Raw genomic sequence first — 19,629 nt, 5'->3', positions numbered from 1 at the left:
AGGGTCTCGCCCTGAGCAGATTCTGCTTCAGGGGGCCTTGGCCACGTCTGGGGACATTGGTGGCTGTCACGACTGGGGTGTCCTGGCAGAGTGGGGGGAGTTTGGGACGCAGCTTGACATCCTGCGGGGCCCCAGTGGTCACAGAGAACCTTCCAGCCTCTGTGCTGGGCCGGGAGACCGTCCCTCCTCTTGGCCCAGCTGCTCTCGCGCTCCTCACCATGGACAGAGCCAGGTCTCAGTGGCTCGTCATCCAGGGGCGGAGGGAGGCGGGACCTTGCAGACCCCAGAGCTGCTGGCTCCACTGCTCAGGAAGGTGGCCGGGGAGCGGCCACCTGGGTGCCTGCGGGTCCCCAGCAGCCAGCGCGCACAGTGGGCCTTCCACATGGTGTCCCCAGGCGGGGACTTGGAGACAGCCTCATGGGCACTTGTCTGGGGCATCTCTCGGAGCCAGAGCCCAGGTGGGCTGGGGCTGCCGTGGCCAGGTCCTGCTGTCCCCTTGCCCTGGCTCAGCCCTTCATGGGGACCTTGGTGACGCCTGGGGATAGGTGGCTGTCATGACTGGGAGGGGGTGGAGCCCAGGGACGCTGCTCAGCCCCTGCAGGACCAGGACTGTCCCGTGTCCCTGGCTCAAGGGCTGCTGCTGTTTTCAAAGGCTGCTCTGGACAGAGGACGGCTCTGCCAGGAGGGGAGGAGGGTGTGCCAGAGATGGCCGTGCCCAGTCTTAGCGTCTCTCTGTCCCTCTCCTTGCTGTCTGCCCTGGGGCCACCAGCTCCATCCCTGTCCCCAGCCAGAGCCAGTCCCTTCCTGCTGGGGAGGGTCTGGGGCTCACAGTGCCAGCTCTGTCCTCTGAGCTGCCACTTTGCCCTTGAGGAGGGCTGCCAAGGTCAACCGAGGCAGAGGGCCTGGGGCATCGCTGGCCCTCCAGGGTCCCTCGCTCTTCAGGCTGTCCCTGTGCCACACAGTGGGCAAGGGTCCCCTTGGTATTGCCCTGGCATGTGGCCCCGTGTGTGAGCCGAAGGCCTCAAAGCTGGCCAGTCCCTGCCTCTGGTGGGGGGCTTGGCTTCAAAACAGGATGCCCGTGGGCACGGGGCACCAGATGCCCTGGCAGAGGGCCTGGTGGGTGCCGCCTGAGAACCGCCTGCTCTGAGCCTGGGATCCGGGACCTCTGCCGCGTGTGGGGGGAGCGCCTGGGAGGGAGGGCGGGCGCCGTCTTGCAGGGGCCTGCCCGTGGGCTCCGGCCCCCCCCCCCCCCCACACCGGCTGCGTATCGGGTCTCGCTCGCTGTGCTCCTGCCTGGCCATCCTCCCCCTCACGTCCTCAGCACCGCGTCCTCTGGTGAGGTCCTAATCTAAAAGGAAGAAAGAAAACGCAGCCCACAGACCAGACGGATTGTCAGCAGCACTTCCCGGGACACAGTGGGGGGCAGGGGAGCACTGGGGTGTCCCCTGACATCTGTTTCCTCAGAGTGACAGATTGTCCCCTCGGGTCACGGGGCTGGTTCTGCCTGGCCTTCCTGCCCCGTTGCACCCGGCCCTGCTCTGGGTCCAACCCGGTTCACACCCGCTGTCCAGCAGGGCCCCGCCATCCATCCTGCCCTGACTCTAGAGGTCCCCCCTCCGGGGCCTGGGGCTCCTCGTGGGAGACACGAGACGCAGACGCAGCGTTTCTGTCTGACTTGGGGGTGGGTGAGGGTCGACGGGACACCCTCCCTCCGCCCGTCCCTCCCTCCGCCCGTCCCTCTCTCCGCCCGTCCCTCCCTCCGCCTGTCCGTCTGCTCTGGGGCTGAGTGCAGACCCGGGGCCTGCAGCAGCTGCCTGGTGGCTCAGGGCAAGGACAGCCTTGAGCTGCTGCCAGGGCTCAGGGACAGGTCACTGGGCAGGAGGGGGGGACAGGCTGGTGAGGAGCGTCCTCTACGTGTTCATGAGACAGACGCTCCCAGCGGTCAGAGGCAGAGGCTACCCAGGTTCCTGTCAGGGGACACACAGCATGTTCTGTCCACTGGGAGAGTCCTCCAGGCAGGAGTGAGGTGACAGCTGAGTGTGGACACCTGAGGACCTCATGGTCAGTGAGAGCCAGACACAGACCAGCCACAGGGGGTCCAGAGAGGACCTGCGGGACAGGGCTGGGAGGGGCCGCTGGTGGGACAGGCTTCTTGGGGTGGCGGAATGTTCTGGGCCAGGCAGGTCTGACTGCGCCCAGCAGTGCACTGCCCTTCCAGCGTCCAGACTGACCCTCCCTCTCTGGCTGGCGCCTGTATCACCCTGTGTCCTGGTGTGCGTGGACAGTGTCCCTGGTGGGTGAGAGGTGCACGATCCCTCCCGCACTGTCCACCAGTCTGCCTGGGTGGGGCCCGCGAGCCAGAGGCCTGGCGTCCCGGCCCCTTCGCCACTGACCCTGCTGGCTGCAGCCCCTCCGCCCGCCCTGGTGTGGACGGGGTCCTGCAGGGCGCGGCCACCAGCTTCCCAGGGCGCCCGGCGTTCCTGTGGCACGGGCGCCACCTGCAGGCAGCGTGGGGGCTGCGCTCTCCTGGCCTTGGGTGCAGAGGAGCCCACATCCTCGGCTGTTACCTGGCCGTGGTGGCCACCTGTGATCCCAGAGGCTCCAGAGGCTGCGGCAGGAGGATCAGAAGTTCAAGGCCAGCCTCTGCAACATAGCGAGACCCTGTCTCCAAATAAAAATGAAAAGGGCCGGGGTCTGCTCAGGGGTGGAGCCCTGGCTCCCCTCCCTGGCACCAGTCGTAAATAAATAAGCAAATACACAAGAGTGACTTTTAATTTCAGAATATGGGGCTTCCGTCCCCCTCAGAACTCAGCAGTCCCTTCCCGCCGGCACCTTACCCAGCCTCAGAGGATCTGTGACAACCAGAGCCCCCTGGGGACACGTTCCCATTGCTGGACTCCACTGTCCTCGGATCTCGTTCTCCCCGTATCCCTTCCCCACCCAGCATGGCACCTGGACCGCGGCTCCTCGGCTGTGCACCCCGGGTCTCCCGACTTTTTGTGACCCGACAGTCTGCCCCCTCTGGCCTGAAAGACCAGGGCTCTGGGTTCTGGGAAAGTACCCAGGAACGGGTAGCCTTTCTCACGTGTCAGATCCCGTGGAGCTAGCACTAAGTGGGCCCCAGCTGTATACTGGGGTTCCTAGGCCACCCCCGGCCTGGCGCCTGCTGGGGTCCCCAGGTCTCAGCACGGGCTGTTCTCCCAGCTGCGGTTCTTACAGTGACAGGACCCAGAGCAGTCAGAGGTGGGAACTGCATGTGGGGGCACTTGGGGACCAGGCAGGGCCTCCAGAGTCTCCTCCCACTTGGTCCCCACAACACACCTGTGGAAAGTCACTGGGAGCTCACAGAGACCCAGCGCCTGGGGTCACTGGGGGACACGCGGCCCTCTGCCTGGCGCGTGCTGAGATTCCCAGATCCAGAGGCGCCCAGAGGCTGAGCGGAAGCCACACTGTTGGCCCCACGGCTCAGGCCCAGGAGTCCCTCCTGTCACCGGGGGTGGAGGCCCCAGGGCCAGGTCCCCAGAGGCCCGGCCAGCCTCATAGCCCCGCCTCAGGCTGCTCAGAGACCTGCTGGTCCCCACCTGCTCCTGGGGACCAAGGCTTGCTTCCCTGGACTCTGGACTTTCTTGGTGACTTGGGGAAGGGCAGGGCAGCCTGATGAGCCGGTCACCTGGGGACCACGAGGCTCCTGTGGTGGACAGCACATTTGGAAACAAGGAAGGCCGTGCAGTGGTCCACCCTGGCCCAGAGTCCTCTTCTCAGACGTGGAGACTTTGTCAACGACACCCTGGGGGAGGGGGACAACGCCCCTCGGCCCGGGGCCCTGGTGTTTATCCTGCCCACAGGCCGAAGCCTCCCACTGGTCCCGCAGAAGGGCCCTGAAGGCAGGAGTGGTGGGCCTCTGGTGTCCCCTGAGGGCATGCCCCTCCCTGCAACCCTGGGCCCACCTCCAGCACCTCCCACAAAGTGGTGCCGGCTCACGCTGTGTTTCTCTTACAGGAAGCGAGCGCTGGTGACGGACGCGGTGGAGGGCGCTCCCACACAGGTACGTGCTGCCACCTGCCCTGGGCTCTCGTGTTCCGTCGCTGCTCGAGAAGGGAGTTGGGCGGCTGTCCAGGTGGCGTCCGCTGTGACCGGCCCTGTGTCGGGGGCTTCTTACCACAAAGACTGTGCATGTTCAGTGGGGAACAGGGACTGTGCGGGGTTCCTCACAACATGTCCCTCTGTGTGTGGAGCCATGGCACTGGTGGGGCTGGTCCTCAAGAGCTCTGGACAGCGTCAGGACAGGGAGCACACAGCTGTGCCGCCTGCCTTTTGGTCATCTGAACTCCACCCCAGCGAGTTTTAAGAGGGAGCTTTTGTCCTGAGTGACCCAACAGTAGTCATGGCCAAGGCCAGAGCTGTCTTTGAATGGAAAGTGTAGTAGAAACTCGTCTCAGTCTGTTTTCTGTTGCTATGACAAAGCACCCAAGGCTGGGTACTTTAAAATGTAAGAAAGGTTCATTCCGGCTCACAGTTCTGGAGGCAGGATCCGGTGACTGTACCTTGTATTGTCTCCCAGCAGGACAGGTGATGTCATGTAGTGGGAGCTCGGGGGAGATGGGGAGTGTTGTGTGCAGAGGTCACGTGGCCAGAGCTGATGCAAGAGACCTGGGTAGGGCCAGGTCACTCTCTTATAGCAAACTGCCCTTTGGCGCTGGGCCAAACCGTCCATCTTGTGCAGCCCACCCTCCCCGCCTGGGACCGTCACCTCCTGGTCCCCTCCCACTCAGCCCACCCCTTAAAATCCCACTGCTTTCAACACTGACATCAAAGAGTCTCGCTGACCACTGTGACGGTCACAGCCTGGGTGACAAAGCTCCTTCAGACCTTGGCGCCCCTCTGTGCCCTGGCAGGAGGGCAGATGGGGAAGGTTCTTTGTGACAGTCACGGGTGAGGCTCGGCCCAGGTTCGGTGGTCACCAGGGTGGCTGCTGGCACAGGAGGGGCCCGGGCCGAGCGCTGTGGGTGTCCCTTGTGTGAAACTTATGGGAAGGTCAAGTCTGTGGGGACAGAAGGGTGGTGGGCAGTGGTGAGGCTGGGACTGTGGTCACTCCACATTCTGCCGCGGTGATGGAGGTGATGGAGGTGACAGACGGGACGGAGGTGACGGAGGCCATTCAGAGCCAGGTGGCACCTGTGGCCCCGGAGCCCCAGGAGGGCGTCCTGGGCCGTGAGCCTGTGTGACGCCACACGAGGCTGAGAATCTGTGCCTTAGCCCACGGACGTCTTCTGGAGGAGGTGACCACGGTGGCCCTGCTGGTCAGGGGAGGACATGGGCACGAGGGCGCGGCAGGGGTACAGCGTGGGGACCTCACGGCGCTGAACCCGCCCGGGAAAAGCCCCAAGAGACCCTCAGCCTCAGTCAGCAGGAGCAGGCGGAGGTGGGAAGGTGACATGGGACGGGGCGCGTGCCTGGTGGGGACAGACCCTCGCTGGGCGGCTGCCGGGGGGAGCATGCGGCGTGGCGGGTTGGCCCTGGCTCTGGGCCTGTGGAGGCCAGGGAGCCAGGAGCAGGTGGTGGTGGCCTCCACCTCCCGAGCGCCACAGGCTGCCCACCAGACCTGACCCGAGCCCTGTCCCCAGCAGGACTCCCACAGAGAGCAGGGGTGGGCGTGAGCTCCGGGGCTGCGGTGACGGCCACATGGCTCCATGGCCGACACAGCACAGAGCTCGGGCCTGACCCTGTGGCCAGGAGCACAGAACGGCCGGCCTCGCTGGGCCGACCCAGGCTCAGAGCCCGGTGCCGCAGGCTGGCCTCACTGAGGCCCAGGGACGGTCCTCATCCCCCTCCTCCGGCGTCAGGCCAGCAGCCCGCGTCCTCAGTCGCGCTGACCCTGGCCGTCCACAGCCCTGGGCTTGGGGTGCACCCTCCGAGCTGGGCAGTTGTCCCTCCTCTAACTTGTCACCTTGGGGCTCTGCGAGCCACGGCCTGGGGCCGCCTGGGGCCCGTGTCTGCAGCCTGTCCACTAAGAGTGTCTCTGCCTTGGCTTCCTGTGGTTATGGGCGGGGCGGCCCGCAGGCAGGTCCACGGGGCTCTGTGAGGCCGGCCTCCCGCCCGTGGCCTCCTCCGGGCACCCTCCCTCAGGCTGAGCCGTTTTCCCCTCCCACCACGGTTGGCAGGGGTCTGTGACCGTGGCCTTCTCCCCTGGTGGCTCCTTGGTCACCCGTGGTGCCGACCTTCCTCGGGGCTTGTGGAAACCTTGACCCCGAGGTGGCTCTGCCCAGGAGGGTCCGGCACACTTGGGCCCGCGTCCTCGGTCTCGGCCCCGCTCCTGCGTCTGCATCTGGCCGCGCGTCTCCTGCGTCTCGGGCCGTCTGAGATGCCGCTGTGCGGGCCTGGCCCGCGGGGTGATGGCAACCCAGCCCCACTCGGGGACACTCGCAGGTGGAGACGCTTGTGGTGGCCATGGCTGGAGGAGGGGGCCCTGGCCTGGGGGGCAGCAGGGTCGCTGTTCAGCACCTGCAGGGCCAGGATGTGGCCAGAGAGCCACGGCAGGTGGCAGCCGTGGGGGACGGTGGCCGAGGAGAGCCCACCCTGACTTCACCTCTGTCCCCAGCAGCACCAGGCCAGCTGCTGGACTCCTGAGGCTCGGAGGGCCGGGGTCCCCATGCTGAGTCAGTCTTTCTGGGGCAGCCTGCAGGTCACCCAGCTGTCACCAAGTGAGGGCCACGGCCACCCTCAGGGGACAGCGCTGCATCCTGCTGTTCTGTTGTGTTACTAAAATGGGGGGGGCTGGGGGCTGGGCTGGGGCAGAGCTGGCCTGGCACGGTGAGGCCCGGGTTCCACCCTCAGCTCCACATAAATAAATTCACAAAATAAAGGTAAAACTAAAAACTAAAAACGTGAACAAAACAGGGAGCTTCTGCCAGTCCCCAGGGAACCCGGCCATTGCCACCAGCAGCCACCGGGGGCAGAGGAGGCCGCGGGTCCTGCAGCCCCCCACGGCCCCGCAGCTCTGCCACCCGCCGCTGGCCCGGCCATGGTGCCCAGCAGAGAGACTCCGGGACACTAGGATGGCGTCCCCCGTGCTGCCGGCCCCTGTGTCACAGCTGGAGCGTTTCCTAGTGTCCACACCCACCAGGGCCCCGAGCCCACCCAGGCCCGGAATGAATGTGTGGCCACGGCAGAGGGGCAGCCGGGGCGTGGAGATGACCCTCGCCAGGCCGGGGTGACCGTCCCCACCCCCAGGTGCCCTGGCCTGGAAAGGGCTGACACCTCTCGGTTCAGGGCTGGGCCATCATCCCTGTCCCTGTGCGGGAGCAGAGGTCTGCCAGGTGGAGGTGTCTGGCTGCCGCTGGCCAGGGGAGCGGGCATGCAGGGTGGGAGGAGGCCACCCAGCCAGGGCTGCCCCCACGCCTGCCCCCCGCCTGTCCCCCGCCTGTCCCCCGCCTACCCCCCCGCCTGTCCCCCGCCTGTCCCCCGCCTACCCCCCCGCCTGTCCCCCGCCTGTCCCCCGCCTGCCCCCCGCCTGCCCCCCGCCTGCCCCCCGCCTGCCCCTGGTGACCTCTGGTGTCGGTGTGACCGGGGCAGCTCCGTTGTTTTCCTCAAAGTTCACGGGTTTCTCATCCGCTCTGTGTGGCCTACCCCCCCACAGGGACCCTGGGTGATGTCCCTGGGGAGCTCCTGGCCTGGAGGGGTGGGACAGGGATGCACCAGGAAGGACCCGGGCCCTGTGGCCGAGCCACTGGAGCTCCTCAGGCCAGGGCTCCTGAGCTGTGGCTTGCGGGCTGAGTGGCCTCTCTGAGCGTCCTCGTCCTCGGGAGGCTCTGGGGGGCCTGCGGGAGTCAGCTGGAGCCTGTCTGTGGCTTGGCCTGGGGAGGGCCACCTTCCGCCTGTCCCGGGGGACTGTGACACACACTACCCTGCTTCTGCCCATGGACAGGCTGTTCCCTGGAGGGACTGCCCAGGCGTACGGGGGTCCTGGACACGCTCTGCCCGGGCAGGCAGTGGTGGTGGCCGGTGCCCAGCCCACGGCGGGACCAGCCGCAGCCCCCTCCCCTGTCTGCTCCGCGGGCACGGGGACTTCCTGACGCACAGGGAGCTCAGGCGTGATCCTCTCCCGCAGGGCACCTGGGTGATCCTGCCCCAGGGACACTGGGCCCTGCCTGGGGACCCGTGAGGTCCTCACAGCGGGGAGTCCTGGCTCCCGCCCACCCTGGTCAGCACAGGGAAGTCCCAGGGGTCAGCCGCGTCTGCCTGGCCTGGCGCTGAGCAGCCGGCCTCCGGTCACTGCGCTGCCTCAGACATCGGGACTTCAGTCCCTTAGCCCTGGAGGGCGCTGTGCTGGGCAGACGTGCCCACCCTCTCCCCCACTCACCAGCTGATGGTGCCACAGCACCCAGTGGCCCTGCGGTCATCATTCAGGACGCACTGAGTCCCCTTCCTGCTCACAGCAACAGAGCACACCCAGGGCAGATGGTGGAGACCAGGGCCAGCTCCGGCCTCACCAGCCTGGGCATGCTGCTGGGCAGCGTCCCAGGCCTCAGAGGGCAGGTGAGCATGGGACAGGGCCTCGGGGGCCCGGGATCGAGGGGTCTCCCCTGGGGTGGCTCTGGCCCAGGGAGGTTTCTGAGTGTAGGGTGTGGACGATCTGGGGGAGGCCACCCACCAGGCCCCGGGTGGCCCCACAGGTGGGCTGACCTGGCCCCAGATGCCCACATGCGGGGGACAGAGGCTCTGGCCCACAAGACTCCCCTCGGGGACTGGCAGGCCGCTCTCTATCTTTTGTGTTGGGGCGTCTCCGTCCCCACCAAGCCCCAGGGACGCAAGCCCGCCCTCCGCCCCGCCCCGTAGAGCCAGCTGGTGTCCCCAGCAGCTGTTGTCACCTCCCAGCTCACCACCGCCAACCCTGAGACGCAGAGGGCGCCGTCTGCCGCCCTGAGCAGGGCGTCCCCCGAGGGGCGGTGCCGAGCCGCCCAGGAGCCCAGGCAGCCGGCCTGTGCTGTCGCTAAGCAACTGCCCCCAGCTGCCTCGCCAGCCGGCGATGCCCAGGACGGTCACGGCGCACTCACGGAGCCCCGGCCCACTCTGACTCAAGGCACACGTGGGGGTGACTGTCACGCTTCAACCAGGGGCTGTGGGGACACGGGGGAGCCCAGTGCAGGCTGGAGGGGACTCACCTGGGTGGACGTGGGGGTCCACGTCACAGATGGGTGGGCGCAGCCTGCAGAGGTGAGGTGCCATCTGCTCAGAAGCGGGGTGCAGTGGAGAGGGCCCTCGGGGCTGGAGAAGGCCAGCCGCGGGGACCCACGTGGCTGGGTGTGTCGGGACAGCTTACAAAAGTGTCCTGTGAGGGCGGGCGGTGGCCGCGCCTGCCATCCCGGAAACCCACCCGGGAGGCCGAGGCAGGAGGATGGGAGTTCAATCCAGCCTCAGCAACTGAGGAAACCCGGCCTCAAATAAAACATGCGGCTGGGCTGGGCTCCGGGCAGGGTACTCGCCTGGCACGTGGGAGGCGCGGGGTTGGGCCCCAGCACCACATAAATAAATAAGATCAAGGCATCTGTCCGTCGCAACCACAAAAAAGTCAGAATAATAAAAAGTAGAAAGGCTGGGGCGTGGCTCCAGGGTAGCTCTGTCCCCAGGACCGAGCGCAGCGGAAAGGCCAGTGGGTCACCTGTTATTGTTACTGGACGCGTCTCTGAGTGGCGCTGGTGAGCTCCGGACCAGGCTGTGGACCTACAGAGTCCAGCTCCGCCGCCCTCCCTGCTCCCCGTGGGGACGCTCCCCGTCAGCGGGACCCAGTTCACACCGTGTCCCCTCCCCATCTCGAGCTCTCTGGTCCAGGAGCCCCGTGGTGCTTGGCCATCAGGTCCTCAGGCTCCTCTGGGCTGTGACAGCTCGGGACGTCCCCGGTCGCCTGACCGTCTGTGGGGCCTGGCCCGCGTTCTGCAGAGGGTTCTCCACGGGGGCTCGTCTGGTTTCAGGGTTAGACCGAGGTCACAAGACCCGGGGACAAATGTGCCCAAGAGGTGCCCCCTCCTCGCCCTGCCAGGGTGCTGAGACCCACAGGACGTCACCGTGACACTGATCTGGACCTCCTGCTGGAGGAGGGGTCGCCAGGGCCAGCCTGTCCTGTCCTGCCCTTTGGGCGCCAGTCCCTCCCTGAGTTCCACTTGCACTTGGGAGAGGGGAACCAAGCCCCGCCTCGTGGGCAGACAACCGTGGTCCACGCGGAACTTCCCTCCGTGACGTCTCCAGTTCGTTGTTAGAACTTCTCTTTTCTTCGGTGCTGGGGATGGAACCTGGGCCTGTGCCCGGTGCGCCCTCCACCCTGACCACCCTCCACCCTGACCGCACCCGGTCACATGGTGCTCGGGGCTCTGACGAGGACAGACACAGGAGAGAACTGGGCAGAAGGGCGGCCCGCGGCCCTCCACCAGTGTCCCCAGCAGGGCCCGCGTGACCTGGGTGCCACGTCCCAGAGCTCTGTGACGTTCTCCACAGAGCTGGCTCCTCCCGGGTGGGCCACAGGGGTGGGCAGAGCCCTGGCACCAGGGCGGCTGGTTCCCACGCTGAGCCTGCACATGGTGTCCGGGCCACCGGCTTCTCCCGTCTCCCACAGACCAGGCCTCACCTGCCACCGCCTGGAGCCCCAGCCCTTGGGTGGCAGCGAAGGCCCAGGCCACGTCCACGTGGCCTGCTTCTCACCTGGGCATCCGGGAGACTCACCTGGCTGGCATCTCGCTGTCCCAGGGGGACCACCACGTCACTCACTTGGTTGTCACCTGAGCTGCCATGTGCCTCTCACAGCCTGTCACCATGCATCCCAGCGTTATCGAGAGCTCGGTCCTGTCCCCATGTCAGTCCAATAACAAGGACACAGTTTTGAGAACAAGTTTCTAGAGCAAAGGAGAGCCCAGGGCTCCCAACCCAGAGGCTGGATTCTGTCTCAAGAGGGGACTCGGCCACGTCACCTGGTCCGGGCCAGTGTTGCAGTCCACCTGTTGATCTGGAGTGGTCACTCCCAAGGTCTTGGGTGCCTGCGTCTGGACTCCTGGGCTGCCGTGGTGGGTGTGTGCTCGGGGCTGGTGGCTGCCCAGGGTGGGGAAGCCATCCCCGGGGGCCGCAGGTGCTGCGCCGGGGCCCAGGGCGGATGCCCCCTGGCAGGTGTGCCCAGCGACTTCCCAGGGCGGGAAGCTGCCCTCCTCCCCCGCCGCCCACCCCCCTCCAGAGGCCTCCTAAGGCGCCTGGTTGTGATGGAGCCTCCCTGAGCCCCCAGGGACCTTGGTGACCTCTCTGACCCCGGGCTTGAGCTGCTCTGGAGGAGGCCCCCGGTGGCCCTGAGTCGCCCTGCCAGTCTGGAGGGAAGCAGACAGGCAGGGTGCCCGCTGTCTTCAGGGTGCCCCATGGCAGAGTCCCAGAGGGACCCCTGGGGGCCAAGAGCCACCTCCACCCGGTGGCCAGCAAGAAGCCAGACCTCCTCCCACAGTGTCCAGGAAGCGGATCCGGCGACAGCCAGGAAGCTTGGCAGGGGATCCCAAGTTCCTGATGTCACCCAGCCCCTCAGGGCCTGTTCTGGCCCATGAGACTCGGAGCAGAGGACCCAGCTGAGCTGAGCAAGTGCCGACTCAGGACTCGGGGGAGCTGCGAGAGCCCACCTGGGCACCACGTGGCCTGCCCGGCGAGCGGCAGTTTGTTACGCGGCACGGCTGACGGAGGCACCGTCCCTGTGGAGACAAGATGCCGTCTGCCTTTCATGTCTCCACTCCCAGGGGGGAGAATCCTAGCAGCAGGAGCCTAGGCATGTCCCAGGGCCACGGGCAGCGGCTGGCCATGCCATTTGAATTAGCCTGTGCACCGTCCGGGCTGGACTGTAGCACCTTAAGGTCAGGGAGCTGGGCCCAGCCCAGCCGGTGGCTCAGGGCTGAGGGAGAGGAGGGAGAGAGAAGAGCCTGGGTAGGCCCCGCCTGACCCGCCCTGCAGGGAGCCACCTGGGACCAGGACCGGCGAGTCAGCCACCTGGGGGTGGGGGTGAGGAAGCCACCGGGCAGAGATCGCCCTTGATCTCCAGGGCAGTGGGGGCCACAGAGATTCCGATCCGCTGCGACACAACCCGAGTGGGAATCTCGCCTCCTCGTGTCAAGTTAGGGAGCCGAGGCGCAGGGAGACCCCAGGCCCCAGACGTGGGGGCAGGGGTCCCAGGGGCTCCGGGTGGGTGGCTCTGGAGCCAGACCTGGGAGCCAGCCTCAGGTGCACCCACCGTCACCGTCTCTCTTTGGTAAAGCCGGGTGATGACAGCCCCCACCACGCTGGGCCGAGGCGAAGAGTAAATCACAGAAAAGGGGGCTCAGTGGACACACCTCTAACTCCAGGGACTGAGGCTGAGGCAGGAGAATGCCAAGTTCAAGGTCGGCCTCAACAACTTGGCGAGGCCCTAAGCACCTCACTGAGAACCTGCCTCAGGTGAAAGTAAAAGAATAGAAAGGGCAGGTGCAGCTCAGGGCTGTCGCCCGGGCTCAATGCCCAGCGCCGAAACAAAGAACAGGTGCATGGGGGTCTGTCTGGAGCCCCAGCCCCGGCCTGGTCACAGGAGGCTCCGTGGAAATGGGGGGCCTGGCGCACCCCACCTCCCGAGGCAGCCTTGCCCGCAAGGACTCGCCCCCTGCACCCCCTCCCAAGGGCACTGCCCCTGGCTTCCTGGTAACCTGAGACATGGGGAGCCCGAGCCCTGTGGTGGGCACAGCCTGGTCCCCAATCCCCATCCAGCGTCCTGTCCTTGAGCGAGGAGAGAGAAGGGGGTGAACACACCCAGGCAGCCCAACAACAGGACCCCGGCTGGGGCCCCCACTTTTGCCCCCGGGGGGTGCCAGCCCTGAGCCGCCAGGGCCCTGGCTCTGTGACGCTGGGAGGGGGCAGCTGGAGGGCTGTGAACCTGACCACCGGGCCCCACCACAGGTCTGCTGGGGCCTGGAAGGAACCTGTGCTCTGCTGAGGCCACCAGGCAGGGCACAGTGTGGCAGCCGCAGCCAAGAGGTGGCCTCCTGGGGTGAGCCTGCAGTGCCTCCTCTGAGCCTGGTGCCTGTCGCTGAGCACTGTCCGCAGGCCCGTCCAGGGTGGCCTGTGAGTATCCCACATCCACTGATGGACACCTGGCCCCTTTGGGCCCAGGGGACAGCGTTTGCTGTGGACGCAGGAGCACGGACGTCTGTCTGAGCCCCTGCTCGGTGCTCTGGGGCTTGCGCCACCTTGTGGTCGGCTCCACACCTCTGCCCAGGCTCTGGGCCTCGGCTGGCCTCTCAGGACATGGGCATCCCTGGCCAGCAGAATCGAGGGCCTGGACTAAGCGTCCCCTCACTTGGGCCCACGTACTTCAGGAGGAGCCAGCTCCGGGCATTGCTGACCACCCAGCGTGCGGTCTCAAGGGACACAGGCCATGCAGGTCCCCCAGAACTATGGGCCTTCCTGGGTTCTGGTCCCCGTGTGTGGTGGCCTTCCCGGCCCGTGGAGCTGGTCTCTGTCCAGTGACAATAATCTTCCGTCAGCAAGAGACAAAAACCCCGGGAAGACGGGGGTCGCTGGGGGCAGCCTGGGCCCCGGGGACCCTCCGCAGTGTGAGGGCCTCAGGGGGTGTTCGGCCACCTTCCTCAGGGCCTGGGTGTGGCAGGAGGAGGAGCAGGCCTCTGAGGGTCCGTCACCCGGCCTCGTGTGCGGACTGGAATCGAACCGGAGCCCGCGGGTCCGAGATCCATGGCCGGACGCACCACCCCTGCAAGGCCCCTGGCCACAGCCTGTGGCCGGCCTCTGCTGGCCTGGTCACATGGACGTTCCCTGTCTCTTCCTCCCACTTTCCCTGGCCACCCTGCTCCAGCCGGACTTGTTTGTGGCCACCTTCTGGCTGTGTCCCTCAGTGGTAGAAGCCCCAGGTGTCCCCTGGGAGGACGTTCTGCCTGTCCCACGGGACTGGACCCACCTCGTGGCCTCTCGGAATCTTCCTGGCCTGTCCCGAGGCCCCACTCCGGATGGTCACTGGGTTCTGGGCTTCCACAGGGACTTGCAGGAAAGCAGGCCACAGCAGTCCTCTGAGGTCCTCAGAAGTGGTGGACAGTCTTCAGCCCCAGGCAGGGCAGGTGGGCTGGGCTCTGTCCTCAGTGAGCAAGTGGTGCAGGAGGGGAGGGGTCAGGACCCCCAGGAGGAGGGCATCAGCCAGGGAAAGAGCGAAGCTGACCACCGGGAGCTTCTCCCCTGGTAAGCCAGGGAAAGAGCTGGCCAGGAGGTGACCCAAGGCCACCACACAGCCCAGTAGGGCCAGCACCGCGGCCACAAGCACGTTCCCTGTGGGACGCCAGCGGCTCAGATGGGTGCCCTGGGCCGCCATGGCTGCCGGGGCCCTGCAAACCCCGCCAGCAGCTGGACTGTCCCTTGGAAGCCGCGCCTGCCCTCCCTGCTTGGGGTCAGCGTCCCTTCAGACCTTCCACCTGCTTCTGTAGGAGGCGGCTCCGACGTCGGCCTCCCTGTGACCTCCTGTTGCTGGCCTTGAGCGCCCGGGCGGCAGGTTCCCGGGACTCGGCCCTGCTGTGGGCCGAGGGCTGTGGGGTGGGTGTCAGCCCGGGGGCAGGCGGGCAGGGCTGGGGCTGGTCCTCGGCGCGGCGCCCGCCTCCTTCGCTCTGTGGAGCTGGTTGCTCTGCTCCCCCAATGAGAGCGCGAAGGACACGCGATAAAGTTCACCCTGTAAAAGCCGGTGACCCCGTGGTTTTTAGCACATTTGCAGATTTGTGCAGCCATCACCACTGATTCTAGAACATTCCACCCACCAAGGAAGCCCCTCCCCACAGGCAGTTCCTCCCACCCCGCCCTGTGCCCGTGAGTCCAGTCCCGACTCTGGACTCACCTGTCCTGGACTCCCCTGTCACTGTCACATGCTGTGGCCTTTGTGTCTGGCTCTCACTGAGCACCAGGTCCTCGGGTCCCTCCACGCTGCAGCTGTGTCACCTGGCTCCTGCTGGTGGCTGAGGGACGGTGACACTTGTTTTAAGAGGTGGTGCATGGTGGACCCTCCATGGTCATCTGATGGTTGAGGACACTGCTCCTTGGTCAGGGCTCATCACGATTGTCAAGAGCACTAGCCACAAACTGGCTGTCGTCTAGAACGTGGACAGCAGGCTGCCCTGAGGGGACAGACTGTAAGTACGCTAGACTCCGCAGGTGTGCGGACCCTCCTAGCCACCCACTCTGCCCGCAGGCTGGAAGCCACCACAGGCCACAGGTAAGCCATGGACCTCACTGCCCATTGCCCTTCCAAGTGGCATCTTCCTGGTGCAGGACATTTGCGCGGGCTGCCCCTCCGCGGACACCTTCCCTGCGTACGACTGACCGCCTGCTCCTTGGGTTGGGGCTCAGATGTGCCCTCTTGGCAAGGTTCCCCAGCCTCAGCTCTTTGCTTTGCACCCCACCCTGTCCCTTTGGGCCATCTCATTTCCTCCAGGGCGTACCCAGTCACAGAGTGCCTCCTACACGGTGACTGAGGGCCAGCTCCCGGGCATCGTCTAGACCAGGGACTGACAGATTCTGACCATAAGGGCCACATGATCAATAGCCCTGGGTTTGTGGGCCAGAAGGCCTCTGTCACCGTTGCCAGCCGCCTTGGAGCACATCGGGGCTGTCACAGTGCACGGGGGCGGGTGACGTGGGCCAGTGAGACCCACAGATCCAGACGGGCGGTGCGGGAACTGGTCTTCTGTCCCCTGATTCAGAGGGTCTCCTGAAGGACCCATCACGATCCCTGCGTGTGGGTGTCTCAACTGGGGTGATTCAGCCCCCAGGGAACATCAGCCACATCTGGGGACGTGTGTGGCTGTCACGCCTGGGGTGTCCTGGCCTGGAGCCGGTGGAGGCAGGGATGCAGTGGACAGGAGTGAGCTGGCCCTGGTCTCCAGGGCCAAGTGGCCATCCAATCATGAAAGCAGAAAGCTGTTCTGGTCATTTGCCATCAAATCATTAAACAGACGCAGGTGTGAGCCCCCCCACGGGCAGCGCCCCCAGCCAGGACCACCCGCTCCCATTGCCATGTGCTCAGGCCCTGCAGGGCCCTTGGGGCCGTGGCCACTGGGTGGCAGCACAGCCTGCCTGCAGCACCGTCCTGTTGGCTCCCAGAAAGCCGCGGTCTAGACGCTGGCGGGTGAATTCCTCTGCCCTGAAGTCAGTGCCCACCGGCGGCCCCCACCCTGCGTCTCGAGCTGTCTCGCCTTGATCCTCCACTGAGTGGCTTAGTAAGGGTCAGGGTGGGGAGCCCGGCTGCCCGGAAAGCAGATCGGGAGAGGGCACCACCTGGCAGGCTGCCCACGCCTGTGGGACATGCTGCGGGGCGGGCAGTCTGAGTGGGCCTGGCTGGGTGGTCATCCTGAGAATGTTCCCGACGCTGCTCCCAGGAGCCGCCGACCCTCCAGGAGCCCAGTGTCTGCTTCAGTGCCGAGGCCGGTGTCTGCACCCCAGCTGGGCTGTCACCAGAACAGCCTGAGGCCCCTGGCCCGGACCCCTCGCTGTCCCCAGGTCACCCCCGACCCCGCCTGTGCTGCCCGAGGCCTCACCCCTCACCCTCCCGCCTCTGCCCTCAAGCTGCCCGAGCTAGCCCACGATGACCATGCTGACCTGCTCTTCCTGGACCCTTCCTTCCCGTCCCCTGAGGGCTACCCAGCGGCCAGGGGCACCTTCTGGGTCCCCTGAACTGTCCTGGTGGCCAGTTGGTGGCCGCTGGCTCTGCGGGGCGAGGCCCAGGTGCTCTGCCAGGACTCCAGCCCTGGCACACTCTTCACCTGGCTCGAGGGGGACGGGGCAGAGCTGGCTGGGGCCAGGCGAGGCCCAGGTGGGGCGCAGAGGGGCACCGTGGTGCCATCTGCTCAGCGGGCAGCTTAGGAGAGACCTTCAGTGCTGCGGAGCCTCCTAGAGCTAAGGAGGACGCCCGAGAGGCCTCCAGCAAGGCTGCCCACGCGGGGACAGGCCTCCAGCAAGGCTGCCCCCGCTGTCCAGGACCTTCAGACCGTCCAGGGGGACACTGCGCTCCGCGGTGCTGTGCTCCTGTCTGAGGAAGCTGAGGCACTGACCCGAGGGGACGGGACCCAGCACAGGGGCTTAGGACAAGGACATAGCTGCTGTGCAGCTGCCAGTTACAGTCATGACGGTCACCAGAGCCAGGCACAGAGGTGCCCCAGGAGGTGTGGCCTGGCCACCGGTGACAGGAAAAGGGGGATCGGATGACTCAGCAGTTCTGCTCGAAAGTGCGTGGGACAGGTCAGAGCACACACACACACATGCACACACACATGCACACATGCATGCACACACACGCACACACACACACATGCACACACACACGCACACACACACACATGCACTTGCACGAGCACACATGCATGCACACACGCACACACATGCACACACACGCACACACACACACATGCACACACACATGCACTTGCACGAGCACACATGCATGCACACATGCACACACACACGCACACACACATGCACACACACATACACACACTCACGCGCGCGCACACGCACGCACACACACACATGCACACACACGTGCACACATGCATGCACACACACGCACATGCACACACACACGCACACACACACATGCACTTGCACGAGCACACATGCATGCACACACGCACACACACGCACACGCATGCACACACGCACACACACGCACACGCATGCACACACACACGCACACACACATGCACACACACGTACACACACTCACACGCACGCACACACACGCACACACACACACACACACACACGCACACACACACATGCACACACACGTGCACACACATGCACCAGCACACATGCACACACACACACGCCGCTCTGCTCATAGCAGCCCTGAAGTGAAAACAACCCAAACGTCCATTGGCGGATGAGTGAATAAACGTGTCGTAATCCATCCACCGGAGTGTCCCTTGGCCACCAGCAGGAGGAGGTGACGGTTGCAGTGAGGACAGAGATAAGGGCCTGGTGCTCAGTGAGAGCCCGACACACAGGACATAGCATGTGGTGGTGACAGGAGACTGCAGAGATGGACGTGGACCCGTGGGTGCAGGACTGGGCTGAGGGGGTGCTGCCGATGAGGATGGGCTTCTTTGGGGTGAAGGAACGTTCTGGAACTAGATAAAGGTGGCACCGTGCTGTGAATGTGCTGAATGCCACTGACTTGGGTTCCGGAGTGGCCGGCCCTGGGCGTGGACGAGGGCTCTCCCCAGAGCTGTGCCGGCCCTGAACCACGCCCCCCGTCTCGCAGGTCTCACTTGGATTTTGTAAGAAGTGTTGGAAGCAGGGAGGCCTCGGAGCAGGCGGGAGGTGACCTGTGGCCACGGTACAGGGCTGGTCTGTGCTGCAGAGGGCGACGGGGCTGGGGGGACGGGGGGCAGCCAGGTGTCTGGCCCCGAGGGGCCCCGTCCTACCATTGAAGGCCTGGGTGGCCCTGGTCCCCGGGCGGACGTGGGGACGTGGCTGCTTAGCGGCTGCTTGGCGGCAGGAGCTGGCCCGGGGTCAGGCAGGGAGAGCAGGTGTCCCAGACCTGCACAGGTGCCTGATGGGGACACGGTGCTGGCTCCGAGGCTGGATCACAAACAGGGTCACTGGGGGGAGCCCCCAGGCTTCCCTGTGGCTACCAGACTGCTGGCCGGCCAGTGACCTGCTCAGAGCGTCCTCCTGGCCCCGTGGCCCACAGCCGGCTCTGGTCCCTTCATGCTGCAGGCCTTAGCTCTGTGGCCTGCGGAGGAAGAGGGGGCAGTGGGGTGGACCTCCCCTGGGGTCCTCCTGCCGTGGAACCAGGGGCGGGCCTGCCCTCCCCGCTCTCCTGGCCTCACCTTTATCAAATGCCATCTGTCACCTGACGGCCCCTGCCTCTGGGTGCGCTAAGCCAGGAGCAGGGCCTGGCCTCAGCCTTCTGGCCCCCGCCAGGGGGGAGCCGGCTTCTCAGCCGCCCCAGTCACTGTGACTGAGTGTCACGGCACCAGGCGAGGACGCCCCCAGAAAGCCCCTCTGTTCCTTGGGGGCTGCCCACCAGGCCCAGTCCTCAAGCCCTTGGTGGCTGGTGGCTGGTGGGAGGGGTCTGGGGAGGGCCAGCCAAGCCAGAGCCTCCTGGGGGTCACACGAGGGACCAGCAGCTCTGCCCTGGCCCGAGGCCTTGCCTTCTCTTGTTGTCACTCTGATCTTTCCCAAGTCTCTGCCTCGGTGGCATCAGGTGCAGGTGACCGTGGCATGGTGGGGAGAGGCTCAGGACCTCCCGCGGGACCCAGATCTGGGAATGCTTCCTGGCCTGCGGCGCCTGGTGCTTGGGAGGCACCTGGAGCCTGGTCCTGCGCACCCTGGACGATGTCCAGCGCCGGAGCCACGTGAGGCGGTGGACAGCCCAAACCCCGCGCAACTGGGTTTCAGGGTTTTGTTTTTTGTGTTTTTTTTTTTTTTGAGAGAGAGAGAGAGAGAGAATTTTTCAATATTTATTTTTTAGTTTTTGATGGACACAACATCTTTATTTTATTTGTATGTGCTGCCGAGGATCGAACCCAGCGCCCCGCGCATGCCAGGGGAGTGCGCTACCACTGGAGCCACCTCCCCAGCCCTCTGAGTATT

General features: G+C 65.7%; 1 protein-coding gene across 2 annotated transcripts in view; it reads left to right on the top strand.

Moving 5' to 3' along the window:
• GNG7 (G protein subunit gamma 7) overlaps positions 1-19,629 on the top strand; it is a 69,989-nt gene that overhangs the window by 16,206 nt on the left and 34,154 nt on the right. Inside the window, exons 1-2 of one of the 2 annotated variants that reach the window (XM_081286297.1) lie at positions 1,964-2,061; positions 4,000-4,045. The gene's annotated coding sequence lies outside the window, so the exon portion shown is untranslated. Of the gene's footprint in view, positions 1-1,963; positions 2,062-3,999; positions 4,046-19,629 lie in introns of those variants that run through there. The other variant, XM_081286296.1, reaches the window with a different exon arrangement.

The sequence above is a fragment of the Spermophilus citellus genome (assembly GCF_964194105.1).
Source record: "Spermophilus citellus genome assembly, chromosome: 3".
Lineage (NCBI taxonomy): Eukaryota > Metazoa > Chordata > Mammalia > Rodentia > Sciuridae > Spermophilus > Spermophilus citellus.
This window is presented reverse-complemented; position numbering and strand designations above follow the sequence as displayed.